Raw genomic sequence first — 6858 nt, forward strand, 5'->3', positions numbered from 1 at the left:
GAGGAAGGAATTCACAGACACACACAAAACAAACATATCTCCCAAACTGTATACCTAGTTGTATGATCATGTGTTATGTAGTTGTTACACAATTAAGTTTAGTTTTAAACTAGTAACATAAAGAATTGTGGTGAAAATCGAAAGATCTGTCATAGTTTTAACACGGTCCTTTACAAGTATACCAATTTTTTTTTAAAAGAAATTGTGTACCTCAGTACTTCCAGAGACATCGCAGTATCCAGTTATAAGATATAAACTTGTATAGATAGATTGTTGCCTACGAACAACTAAAAAGGTATAATGAAATAATGTTTACAATATCTTTTTACCAGTACATGCATACACATTTCAGAAATCGCATAAACATTTTTTGCTGACGGCAGACAGACAGAGGGTCGAAAGGATAGACGGACAAATAGGCAGAAAAGACGGACGGAAGGTAAACCTTTGCCCCCGTCCGGTGTACCGTATGAGACTAGTTAAATACCATATAGAGAAACATACAACTTAATGCAAATTATTAAGAGCACCTAGTTTTTGTTTTTGTTTTTTATAATCAATAACAGTTCAAATAAAATATTTCAACGACTTAATGATTAAAATGAATATGTTTGATCCACGGTAAGCTGTCTTTACGTTGAAATAGTATGTTGTTGTCATTATTTATTGTTGTGTTTATGTTAGAGGAAGATATTTTTTTAATATTTAAGTCAGATAAATGTCAATATATTAAAACATAGATAAATAAATACCCACCTGAATTGTTCATTGTCTGTCCCAACGCAACTGTTAAGCAAAATCAAAGATACTTACTTATATGCTGTGTTAACAATAAACTCAAAATGCATGAAATATTGTTAATTATAGAAACTTTAATGCATATACTATCCCTACAATAAAACATATGTAACAGGTCTTTTTTTTAAATAAACGAGTATGATATTGTTGCACGATTAAGGCTTCTTCAAACGCTATACTTCTTAAAATAAATCACACATTAACGCTGTTACTAACATATACTCGCTTCGCCTTAATATTTACAATCTACTTTGCAATAGTGTTCAGTGACTTTTTGACATTTAGCATGGACACTAGTTATATTTTTGGTAATTTTTACCCATTTCAGACACGGTTTATACTACTTTTCTTGATTTATAAAAACTAAACAATAATTTATTATGCTCTGGATACTACGATATTCGATTATCATCGCTTATGTATACATACAAGTGAAATGCGGAAGCGCATCATTTTATTTATAAATTTAGTGCAAACCTCAAACACAATTTTTAATTAAACGATGCAAAACAACTGCTAAAGGTAAATCAATTTAGCTTACCACTTTGCAAAAGTTTGTCGGGTTTATTACAATGAAGTGCATATAATTCACAGAAACAGTTAATTGATACAGTTTTCTTGAACGGATTACTTGGAAACTAGGAAACCCGAGGTGTGTAAGTTTTGTCAGTAAGCAGGATCACAATTGTAATATTGATTTCATTGTAATTCGATACGCATACACTTAAATTTGCAGTACTTTACATATGCCCTAATAAAGCTTCAAAACGGAACCATTTCATTTCTAAATGAGTGGATTTCTTATTGCGCCTCTTACAGTTCAAGTTTATTCAAAAGTGTGACATTTTAAACGCTAATCCGGTATGTTTATTTTCATATTAAAAAATACAAAATGAGGTGAAATTTGCGCTTTGTGCAAGTTTGTAATATAACACACATAAAAAGGCATCGATGAATTGTAATCAACGTTAGTTTAATAATAAATATTTTGAAGGACAAAATAACTATCTATGTTGTATTTCTTGAATTGTCGTAAAACAAAGTAAACTAGTTAGGTTTAAACTATCGTAAGGTTTTATGTATGTTGTTATAATAGTAATTAGTTATTAGTCATAAGTTATATGTTATAGATGTTTAAGTAGCGCTTTATCACTAGAAGTTAACAATATTAATACATTGATAGCCATAATAATAAATATATAAATACTGCCTGTGTGTTTTGTTTGATATCTTACCATTCTTTTCACATTGAACGGTCTCCCATTCGCCATGAGGCATACATCTCACACGCCCTGCTGTTAAGTTCTGATAAACGCGGTAGCCTGTGTCACAGATAACTCTTGCGTGAGAACCATATGATGTTGAGTAATAGCTCAATTTCCCATTGAAAACAGTTGGTGATGCGTCACAATCTAAAATGAACATATGGCAATTTCTATATAAAAGACATAACAAAGTACTAAATATGCAGTATAAAATAGATCGGGATATATATATAGTGAAACTTATATTGTTTAATATGGCCTAAATTGGTATAATAATACAACTTGCGTTATATGTAGAATGTTTCTTTGTGAATACATGCAACTGCGTTTGCTCTCTTTGAATATTATATAATCATACACACTAGTCTGCATATAGTATAGAAATAATGAAACCCCATAAACTATATCAGTATGGAAATTCTACGGGTCAAAGCTTCCAACATCTGCGAACAATTAGAAGTTATACATACCATCACATTATAATCATCACGACATTGCATACACAATGATGATAGTGATTACACTCATAATTGACACTGCTGCAGACGGTTCTCAAAATCGTAAAGATTACTTGTCACTGTGTTCAATGAATGAAAAAAGATGGTCGTCTAATGATCGAACAACAAAACCGATATCGCGAACAAGGCACATATTACATTACTGACATAGATTATAAGGAAAAATTAAAACGGCCCAACAAGTCGTTTCCATGGCATACTGTGCATCCACAAAGACAATATTTTAAATATAACACTTGTAAACGGTTTACACAATTTATCTAATTTTTTAACTCTGCAATTTTGTCAGTATTTATATCGAAATATCTGAACACAAAGTTTTCGATTCTGCAGCACTCATTTACCATTCAAAATGATGTAAAGCAGATCTTATATGTCATGGACTTGTTAATTAGGGCGTCAAAATCTATCATATCCATGAAGCTATTTCTATTTAAAACTATGTACAAAGAACTAAATATACATAATAAAATATGGCAGATAATACATATTTTAGTAATATTGTTTAATATGGTCTAAATTGATTTTATAATCAAATTTGTTTCTGAGTTAATTAATGCAGCTACAATTTGCTTTGCCTGAATGTGGTATAACCATACACATTTTACAGTTTTTGAACATGCACAACCGAATGAGAATGCGCAAACCTCTAGCGTTACACATAACTCCAACATCTTGGGAATGGACACACGTGTGGGAACCCCAACCTTTATGTGAACAGTTCATGATAGACAACTCGGTTCCAGTACATAGAATTCCATCCAACCATATAGTGCCATTACCTTTCCCGAAGTTGTCAGTTGCTAAAAATCCACCATTATGCATTCTGCAAATAAATATCATTTCATCTTGAAACTTAAGACATATGAATGTTTTTTTATAAATGCTGTGTATTAAATTGGTATTTCAGAAATAATGAACACTATTCAAAAAAAGTTAGTAAATTCAAGTCTTATCGACATGTTACATAATTTGTTCACGCATGTAAGTAAGTTTTAAAAACGGTTAAGGTTATAGACTGTTCAAACATGTAGCAATTAAGATATTAAAAATACATAAGAGAAACTGAAGTAAATAACAAATGCAGTAAAGGATATTACACAAGCTGCCTGCATAGAACATCGGCAAAATTTCAATGCATCAAGTGATTGCAAATTTTTAAAAATCGGATAAGGTTATAAGGTTATACACTGTTTTAACATGTAACAATTTAGATATTAACTATATATAGGAGAAACTAAAGAAAACACCAAAAAAGACAAAATCATATTACCCAAGCTGCCTGCATAGAACATCGGCAAAATTAAGATTCATCAATTTATTGCACACTGTCCCCCACTTGCCATCATGGAAAACTTCCACGAGTCCCCAGTTTGGTCTTCCTCCGGTGAGACGTACACCTGAATGTTTATATGATTTGACAATTAGCGATACAACAACGGGTTCGCCTAACATAGGCATTTACCTTATTAATTTTTTTGTGGTAAACCCAACATCTGATACCAATGAATCTTGGTATGTTTTTTTATTTGTGGTTGAAAAAAATCGTTAAAATAATTGTAATTTCCATGTAATTTAACTAGAAGACGACGCAATACTATATAAAACCAAAGAAAATCTTTCTTTCAAAAACCTTTGTACGCAGCAGCATCGTTAACTTTACTTCGACATAGTGGAAAACGATCATGGACGCGTCCATTTAATCCGTACACATCTTCAAACTGGATTTATCCATTACATTTTTGGATACATGTAGCCTCCCTATGCCTACATACCAAATAAAAGAATGTGTTCACGGGCTACAATATCTGATGTTTAGGCTTTAATTGATCTTGCTAGTAGCTTCGAACATTTAAATTGTGAAATGTAGTCTACCATAATAATCCTCCTTAGTTTCCACCAAGAGGATCAACAAGCCTACATAGGGCTGAACTTAATAAGGTACCACTGAAGCTGCTAACGTAGCTTGCCTCATCGGCTCACTAAACGGAGATTTTCCTACAGACCATATGTTTTTAGCTGTCGACGAGTCGTCTACGAACACCCCTCGAAAAAAGAAGGACTAAAGCCTCGAAATATACTTTTTGACCAATGTTTGTTAGAACCAGAAATCCCACAACCCTGACGGACTAACGGGAACATTGTTTATATATATTCAGTGAACAGAGCGTAATATTTGCAGTAACCATGCGTTACCAGTCTGCAGAGATTTGTTAATTATTGTTCTCAACTTTTTTAAATAATAAGGTTAATAGTTGATGCAACGAGATTAAATTGCATATATATTAATTGTACAATTAATAGGCGCATACCTTTTGTTCAGACAGATCAAATAATGGTTAACAATTAGATCGTATCCAAACAAAACCATATTCACGTATTGCTTACTATTGAAAGAGTAATAACGGAGCAGGACAGAACTAGTAAAGCACAAGAGGGCCTATAGATGAATCTTACGCATAGACTCATCTGTTATTAAATGGTTCTTTCGAACTAGGGATCATACTACAGATACATGACGCAAACTTTTGTTTTGAGTACTAGTAATTAATATGTAGGTTATTTCAAGAAATATTTAACGAATGCTTACCTGGATTGAGATTGTCTGTATGTGCAACTGCAAATCAATAAATATAAATGTTTAAGTATTTATACACAATTATTGAGGCATTAACAATTAAGATATTAGTCTGACATAAAAAAGGGCTTAATTAAAGGGGCCTTTTCACAGATTTTGGCATGTTATGAAGTTTGTCATTAAATGCTTTATATTGATAAATGTAAACATTGGATCTAAAAAGCTCCAGTAAAAAATCAAGAATAAATTAAAAAAAGGAAAAAAATAGCCCGCAGCATGGCTCGAACCAGTGACACCCGGAGTCCTGGAGTAAAAACCAATTAGACCGCTCGGCCATCCTGCCAAGTATGAACATGGAATGTATTTTATACTTTATATAAGCATTCTTCGTAGTTTCACAAAATTAAACGACAACAACAGAACTCTCCAAATTATTCAATCGTTTCGCGTTGCAACGCTTTATAATTTTCAGGTTTTTAAATCGTCAAAAGATGCATATAATGGCTATATTAGACCATGGTAAATGTTCAGTATTACTATTTCCTCACAAATATCATAACTAAAACGAAAATTTGCGAATCTGAAACAACTTTTTTCAATTTTATCAATTTACCAAAACGTGAAAAGATCCCTTTAATATGATTTTGTGACTGCATTGTTCATTAAAATATTCAACGTATTTCATATAAAAAAACATCACTATTTAATCCACCTATGTTACATGCCTAAATAGCCAATATAGTTGTTGCTTATGGTAAATGGTGAAAACATGTCCATGAGTTTTTATAGATATAAAAACATTTTCACAAGTAGACCAATATTTACGATTAAATATATATTGTTTCCTTGGTATAATTGAACAAATGTCAAACTGTGTTTGTCGTTAAAGATCAATGATACATTTGTTGATTTTGGTACATATGTGTTGGTAAATATGATGATTACATATGATGTTTACAAATATTATACAAGTATTTATACGTTTTAGATAAGTAATCGGAACTATTATATCACTGCTTTTTACTGGACTCAAATATGTTCCTTTTTGTTATATTTTATGTTGAGTAAACAATATTTAATTATTTTATTCTCACGATGATCGAACTTTCATTCAGAAATAAAAGTCTATCTATAACTGATAAAATCAATTAACTAACATTTTTTCGTTCTCTTAAATTGTAAGAAAATTAAATCTTCAATAATTATAAGTTTGAGAAAAAGGTCAGAAAATAATGATCAACTAATGTGCGTTTTGGTTAAACTATAACAACATCTCGTTGATTCGTAGTCACACCACGAATTCAGCTCTTCCTTCAGATACATTCACATCTTCAACAATTAGTGCGCACAGATTGAAATAATAAAATCGTCTTGATCATGTCAACAATTTTTATTGTCTATAGTATTTCAAATGAACATATAATAAGTCTGTTTATCGACTAGCAGCTAACCAAATATAAGAAATCACCAGCATATGTATATTTGTACACGTGAGGGTTCAAATAAAGTATATGCATTTATATTTTCTCGGTTGTTAATTTGATTGTGACTAAACAACTTTGGACTAAACAAAACGTACTCTATCACAAAAGTGTCATCATATTACTACGACAAATCTTGACGAAGAAACAAGCACTTATGAGTGAGTTTGGACACAAAAAAATAAAGTTTTAGTGCCTTAATCGGTTGCTTGAGATAC

This window comes from Dreissena polymorpha, chromosome 5 (assembly GCF_020536995.1).
Source record: "Dreissena polymorpha isolate Duluth1 chromosome 5, UMN_Dpol_1.0, whole genome shotgun sequence".
Classification (NCBI taxonomy): domain Eukaryota; kingdom Metazoa; phylum Mollusca; class Bivalvia; order Myida; family Dreissenidae; genus Dreissena; species Dreissena polymorpha.